This window comes from Aricia agestis, chromosome 14 (assembly GCF_905147365.1).
Source record: "Aricia agestis chromosome 14, ilAriAges1.1, whole genome shotgun sequence".
In the NCBI taxonomy this organism is placed as follows: domain Eukaryota; kingdom Metazoa; phylum Arthropoda; class Insecta; order Lepidoptera; family Lycaenidae; genus Aricia; species Aricia agestis.
Window position 1 is genome coordinate 5,954,879 of NC_056419.1, and position 8,518 is coordinate 5,963,396.

Genomic DNA, 8,518 nt, shown 5'->3' on the forward strand with positions numbered 1-8,518 from the left:
ATCCAATTTTCTATGATGATAAACCAAAAAAAATGCACTAAAAACGTCGAATACTCGAGGATGGTTTTCCGAAAAACACGGTCCGAAATTTAGCTCGCAGCTTACAGGAATATGAACTAGTGTGTAAGCCGCAGCCGACAGCCTTTTTACGGATAAACCCCTTGGTTTTTTGTCGAAATAAAACGTTCATTTCATTTTCAACACCCAAATATTCAACCACTAAGTAACACTATCAGTTAGTGCCACAATTTCAAGGGCAGTGTAAAATAAAGGGAATTTAATTCATGAAGCCCCAAGCGGCCACATCCGGCCGCGATAACAATAGATAAGCTATTATGTCTCGTTTTCTCGCAACATGCAAGTAACAATTTTACTATTATATTGCCATAGACTACATATTAGTACAAGCTATTGCCAAATAATAATAGATCTTTATTTCGAGTGCTACGTCGTACTTCGTAGATATGGTCTACGAATTGCTACGAAAAACAATATTGTTCAAGTATTAAACCATTTTGGTACTTAACGGAGAACTTAGGCACAACTTTTTTTACGAAGGTTATATTTTTTACGAAGTTTTGGCTACGTGTTATTTTATGGAGCTTTGTAGTATGAACACATTAATATTATAATATGACGGAAAACTATACTAAATTAGGGATTTAAATAAATCAAAAAGGAGTGCACAGAACTTCATGGGCACAAAATTCGTCTTGACTTGTGTTATTTTAAGATGCTTTCTAGTATGAACACATTAATAAATAAGTATTATATTATTTCTTCACTTTTGTGCTGAAATTCAAATATATATAAATAAATACTAGTAGTTTCGAAACGCTATTGTGGACCCGGACGTGTCAGGCTGTCCGGCGCTGTCCGCAAGTCGAAGTGGAAACGCCCGCCATTTTGTGTTTATTTCAGATACACTGCAAATATAAGGGTAGGTTCCATAATATAAACTAGTGTACTGGCTCGTGACTTTATGTAACCGAGACTATATTGTACCTGTGATACTAGAGCAACGCATTAGTAGTTTTTTTTTCTTAATAATATAATATAGCCTATGTTATGTTAGACCCGATGATGAATTGTTTCGAAACCGGTGTGTGTTTATCAAAATTTTATAATAATTAATGAATATAATGGAAAAAGTGCACGTGAAATTGTGTTTTATTTGTGTTTATGCTGTTCCACTGCTGGGCAAAGACCTCCCTCAAGGTCTTTCATTATGCTCGTTCCTACGCCACTGCTGACTAGCCTGGCTAGTGTGCTTTCAGCTCATCTCGCCATCTTTTTCTAGGCCGGCACGGCGGCGGCGGGATTAGTAGTATATTATGAAATATTTGCAATAATGACGATATAGCAAAGTCATAGCCAGTATAATAATTTCGGAATCACTGGCCAGTATAAGGGATTATATTTTAAGACTCAAATGTTAAGAGAACACAAGGTGGTGTTCTGTCAAATCAAATTCAAATCAAATCAAAATTGTTTTATTTCTGAATAAATTTAAAATAAATGTTTTCAAAATGTTCTACATGATGCCTACCACCGTTTCAGGAACTAACCCGGCGAGAAGAACCGGCGTAAGAAACTCGCACGGGGCCTACTTTTTTTACCAAAAAAAAGTGAAAAAAAATAATAATAATCTTTTAAAATAAAGTTTACAATTTTGTAACTTAATATTATATACAATATCCACATACATAATTATTGTAAGTCCTATAATAATGAAGAAGTAGCCTTGCAAGAAGCCATCCTACTCCCAAGGTGTGCCATCGTTTATGAAATCATTGACCTTATAATAGGCTTTGGCACACAAACGTTCTTTAACATAATATAAAACAAACAAGCCTTGTAAGTTTTCACCCCATCTAAAAATACTTTAGGTGCATCGAGGGGATTTGTTTATAAGTACATATATGAAAAAAATCGATTCCTTATGCCCACAAACTTGAACTAATAATCGACATTTTTATCTGAGTAAGATGAGTAATATTGTGTGTGTATGTATAAAATTTAGGAAAAAACAAAATGGGCGATTTTGAGACGTCAAATTTCATGTAAAATCTTGCCTTTTTTCCTTTCAGTGTTGATTTAGTCCTGTTTTTTGTAATAATTATAGGACTAACAGGATTACAGGACTATGTCAACACTGAAACTTACCTTACAGACCTTTCAGTCTGTAAAGTAAGAAAACAGGTAATATTTTACGGGTTAACCGTTAGCGTTTAAATGGTACTACGCTTCCGCATACGTATACAGTATACACACATTCAGTAGTATTCATGCAAACATTCCAGGCTGTAGCCGAACATTCATGCAGTTACTTTAATATCCTGTGCAGCCAGCAGTTCCGTCTGCACTCACCCGGCAAATACCTACAGTTACCATTTTGTGTACAAATAAAATTTATTTCGCAAACATTTTGGGATTTTAAAGTTATTTTGTACAGTATCCACTATGGACGAATCCATAGTTCATGCTTATACTGATAGAATAGCGAAGGTTTCAGGAGCGAGCAAAATGAAAAAGGCCCCTTGCCCAGCAGTGTATATTATGTCGCAGACGAATTGTATAATACATTACGGTTAGCTGTTTTAAAAAACAGGGCCGTTTTGTAATGCGGCGGTTTAACGATTAGCCGGATTGAGATTGCGATACGTTCTTTAATAAGGCGGTCCATGTTTAGCCGCATCGTACTTTCCTCGTACCGGTACTTTCTTCACTGATTTACATCGAGAATAATAGAAATTCTTTAATTGCACCTGAAAATTGTTCTGAAATTTACTGTTTTCTTTGTTTAATTCACTCAAAACTTCGCAATTTAGCAAGACACTTTCGGTATCTAACGCCATTGTTGTTGTTATGCCACAGACAGTGCGGCGCCAAGATAATTAAGAATCGGAACTAAAAACTGTCAAAGAGGCGAGTAATCTTTAGCTTTATCACATTATGGCTAGCCATTTTGAATAACGTATGGTGCCGAATACATTCCGGCGATTTTGCATTCAGCCACATTCAATCCGGCAAATCGTTAAACCGCCGCGTTACAAAACGGCCCTGTTTTTTTAAAAAGCTAGCCGTAATATAAAACGGCGGATTATACAATCTGCCTGCGACATATATACTATATGATAGCATAGGCCATAGGGCATAGGCTAACAAAAAATATCTCAAAGTGCCGAAACGATTCAGATCATATTTGTTTTTATTTTTTATTTAGCGCCGTCTATGTGCTCTGCACTCATATCTGCTTAGGGACAGCGTAGGAAATACGCTCAATCCGCAGCAATCAGCGGACCTGCTCGCAAGTACATTTTACCCTGAGGACTCAGTGGAAACCGACCAAGAACACCATAAAAGGCTCAGAAACATCATGGTCAAGTCAGATCCGGAGAAAATTGAAGGCCTGTCTGACGACGATCCACCTTTCACGATGCCGGAGCTGGAATTGATCCTGCAAGGACAAAATCCAAAGAAAGCTCCAGGTCAGGATGGATTAACGGCAGACATATGCACAGCTGCTATAAAAAGTGATGGGAAGCTGTTCCTGGCAATAGCTAACAAATACCTAGACTTAAAATACTTCCCAGAACAATGGAAAGTGGCCCATGTATGCATACTCCTGAAACCAGGCAAAGAGGACTACACCCATCCCAAGTCCTACAGACCGATCGGCCTGCTGTCGGTACTGGGTAAAATCATAGAGAAACTCTTCGTCACCAGATTACAATGGCGTCTCCTACCTACACTACATCAAAACCAGTATGGTTTCACACCCCAACGCGGAACCGAGGACGCCTTTTACGACCTAGTGGAATACATCAAAGCAGAAGTAAAAGCTAAAAAGATAGTGCTGATGATTTCACTAGACATAGAGGGTGCCTTCGATAATGCGTGGTGGCCAGCTCTAAATGCTCAACTAATAAAAAAGGGTTGCCCTAAAAACATCTACGGCCTTATAAGGTCGTATCTTCAAAACAGAAAGATCAGGGTGAATTGTGCTGGAGCAACGAGCGAGAGAGGGACGACGAAAGGCTGTGTACAAGGTTCAATAGCAGGCCCGACGTTCTGGAACCTCATATTCGACTCGCTGCTGCAAACTCTTGCAAGAATGGGCATACATGTACAGGTCTTTGCGGATGATGTGGTGCTGGTTATCTCAGGTTATAACGGTCGAACCATTGAACAAATAGCTAATAATATTTTGGCAATGGTTTCGGAATGGGGGTTGGAAAACAAACTTCGTTTTGCACCGCAAAAGACCAACGCGATGTTAATAACAAATAAACGAAAATATGACACCCCCATCATTCAGATGGCTGACGTTAGTATCCAATTAGTAAATGAGATCATATTTGGTTTGAAGCTATATTTTTGACCCCGGGAATAGTTGGGTCTATTATATTTTACAACGAGTTAAATAAAATTTCAGCGCAATTAAGCATCGACAACGAAAGAGTTTTTGACGTAGGAGAGTCCTGCTTCAGCACGAATGGGCCGGCTCGACCGGAGAAATACCACGGGCTCACAGAAAACCGGCGTGAAAAACGCTTGAGCTGTGTTTCGCCGAGTGAGTGAGTTTACCGGAGGACCAATCCCCTACCCTATTCCCTTCCCTACCCTCTCCTATTTCTTTCTCTACCCTCCCCTATTCCCTTCCCTACCCTCCCCTATTACCCTATTCCTTCTTAAAAGGCCGGCAATGCACCTGCAGCTCTTCTGATGCTGTGAGTGTCCATGGGCGACGGAAGTTGCTTTCCATCAGGTGACCCGTTTGCTCGTTTGCCCTCTTATTTCATAAAAAAAAGAGTTTTGTTTATATCAGATAGGTTCCGAAACTATTAAAATGAAATATAATTAAATTTCAACCATTCAAGTAAACCACAGAGAAGAACATGAGTTTATTCTTTTATCTATTCTCTAGCTAATAAATTCCTCACGCTCAGAGTGCTTAAACAGTTCGCTAAAGTAAACTGTTTCGACCTTTTTGACCCCCTCCGTGTAATTTGTATAATCTTTAAACCATTTGGCTGATGACGTCACGTGCGTCTGATACCGACCATTTATCAGCGTCAACCTGTCCCAACTCCCGGACTATTTCGGGAGTCCGCGAGGGACAAGATTTTGTTTCGCTCAACACTTTGCGCGTTTATTTGTTGTGGGTTTTTGCAATGTGTTGTGAACTACAAAGTATTTTTATAACTATTTGGATATTAAACTATACGATTATAATATAAAATTTCTACAGCATGACTGGTGAGACAATATGATCAATACTTAAGGAGAGTACTCGGTACTCGATTCTCATTAATATAATTATGTAATAAAATTAGGTACTTAATTTTTGACCAAATTTCCCTTTAAATAAATGAAACATGGACACTGAGTAAATTACTATGCGGCTGGCGCGCCCGCGCGCGGTGTCCATGCGTTGGGTAAATAATTGAGCTACATTTACTCAGTGATCAATTGATATTACTTATTTTTTATATATTTTGTAACTAATATAATAGCCAAATATTACGAGTACGTCCTCAAGTATTGAACATGTCTCGCCAGTCAAGCTGTAGATGGTAATTGGTATGATTAACTGAAATTAATGTACTTCTATTCACTTTTATAAGTTACTTCTAAGTTGGAGCATTCTATAGTTGAGCTGGCTAGTTGAGTTCACTACTCGTTTTAACATCATATTTCAATATTTTTTTTGGGAAATAGGGTGTTTATACTATACATAATACCAGCTGACCTGGCAAATGTTGTTTTGCCATATAAATTATTTCTAGTATCAATATAAAAGTAGATTCTCAGGCATACGTTATGTACATACAAAATTTAATTAAAATTTTTTGAACTGTTTTGGCGGAGTTCGCGCTAACCACGTGACACGAGAATTTTATACATTAAAACATGTTTCTTGATAACCGTACTCTACAAGTATAATCTATAAAGTATCCGCACATAAAACCTTCACAACATTACTGAACTAAGAAGTAAGGCTTTAAACTATTTAAGCTAATCTAAGCCGATTAATAAGTTGAAGTAACTCCGCAAGTCCTTAATTAGTTGGTCCCCGTGATCACTTAACTGTTTTAGTCATTAAGCCGGTTAGATGCCTTCTGGGCGAATCAATCACTTTAACAATTGTTAAACTCGGTTAGGATTACTTAAAAGTGAATAATAAAATATGATGAATGCGATTGTGTCTATTTGTCTGTTACCTCTTCACGCCCAAACCACTGCAATTGGTATGAATGATACTTTGAGTCCCAGGAAAGGACACAGGATACTTTTTATCCAGAAAAAATGTACGGTTCCCGGGCGATAAGCGAATTTTGGCCCAACGGAGTTGCGGGCGTCATCTACTCGTAGTGATAAAATATTATACTGTTGAAGAAGTAATAAAAATATAATGAGGCCTGTAAAAACTTAAGAGCCCATATGACCCTAACTTGACTACATACTTTAACCTGGATCTCAAAATCTGTAAGGTCTAGAAAACTGATTTTTTAACACAAGTAACTTCAGTTCATAAAGATTAAATGATCAAGACGAAAACACGATTACTCAAAAAATGCTCGATAGTTTCTTTTTTACAAAAAACCTTGTTTTAGACACATTTTCGCTTGGATCTCCGAAGTTTCCTGTCCTTTCTTTAATATTTTTTAATATCTAAAAAGGTATTGATAAAACCTAAATTTGCTCAAAACACTTTTTTCATAATCATTATAGTTCGTCTTTTATTCAAGTAAAACTAACTCGGCGATGATTTCGCGCCGTCCTTTTCCACCTGGCATATGAAAGACGGGCGTGAGTGTGAAGAGAGAAGGACGATGTTTGATTTTTAGAGTCAGGTGAGCTCTTAAATCAAGAATACAATCAAGAAAACTTAAATGAACTTATTTATTCATTCATACATATTACTTATAATATTATTGTAAACGCCAATGGCCGGGTTTGTATGTTACCTAGTCACGCTTACACCGCCACTCCGATATTGATGAAGTTTAGTAAAGACATACTTTAGGTTTGGTGATCTATGCGGACATCATTGTACATAATAAAATAATATAGAAGGTTTTAACCCTTCAGTAAGTGCCAAAATCTTTGCAAAAATGTAGGGTACGTGGTTTGCAAAAAAAAAATGGCACCCGGCCTACCCTCTTTGTACAAATAATGTAATAACCTTACATCTAATCCATATTTTATGTTTGTGTGAAAAATATTATAATATATGTTAAATTTTCTATCTATCAAGCCATCATAATATAGTATTTAGTCAGATGTGATATTTGTCTCATCACTGTAAACTTTGAAATCTATGTTTCTAACTATTTCGCAACAAATATATTAATACATTATTATAATCTCAATAACACAGAGCTATACAAACTGTTTATGTAAACAATTCTTTGAAATAACTTAACTTGTTATCAATAAACAGATAAGAGATAAGAGTAATAAAAACCGGTTTTGGTATTATACACAAGCAAACTTCGTCCTTAGTGCAATACAAATAAAGTTCAAAATGGCCGCGGCCGGCAAAAAGCCGTTATAAATAGGTATTTTTTATCTTGATTATTTTACTAAAACGATACTATTATATACTATTACTAGGATCTAAATCGTTTTGTACACGATAATATACGCTTTTAACGTCAATTATTTACAAAAATATTAAACAAATCGCGTTCAAATCACATAAATAAAAACCAAATTTTCTCGTGTAAACTAGAAGTTATTACGATGTAAGTATTTCTTTCAAATGATTATCTAAAACTATTTATAAATTATAATTAATAAATTAAACTATTTTACTACTTACATTCGTTAAATCCATCAATAATATCAAACAAACAACACAACATGGAAGAACACACACGAAAAATTCACGATTTTCAAATGACTGACAAATATTCGTCGACCACAGATTGTATAATATTTTGCATTCAGAATGTGGCAAATTTATCGTAGATCATAACTAACCAAACTTCTTCATACAAAAGTAGTCTCTAAGTCAACGAAATACGTAATTCAATCGAACGAAAGAGCGCGGCCACATCCGGCCGCTTGGGTGTAGACGGAATGGCTGCAGTATAATCTGTGGCGGCCGGATCCGGCCGCTTGGGGATTAAAAGGTTAAATCAATCAATTCAGCAATTTCATTACCATTTTCTATTTAGCTTTCATCTGACGCAAGCGAAACCATAGAGCGACGAAGGCAAATTAAATAAGTAAAAATACACCAAAAATATGCCAAAGCGTCTAAAAACCGTGGCACATCACCCCACAAAATGACGAAGCACTTCCACCCATGATATTTGATACTGAGCATTAGTTTACCAAATTTTGACGTCCACATCCTAATTTCTCCAATGAAGACGTAGTTTGGTCGGTGGGATCAAGTTATGAGTAATGTTTTCTGACACTGGGCGGGGCCGACACGTCTTAGGCTAAGTATAGTTAGTGACCCTTCAAAATGGCGGTGTAATTAATCATCATCAGCAAGTTC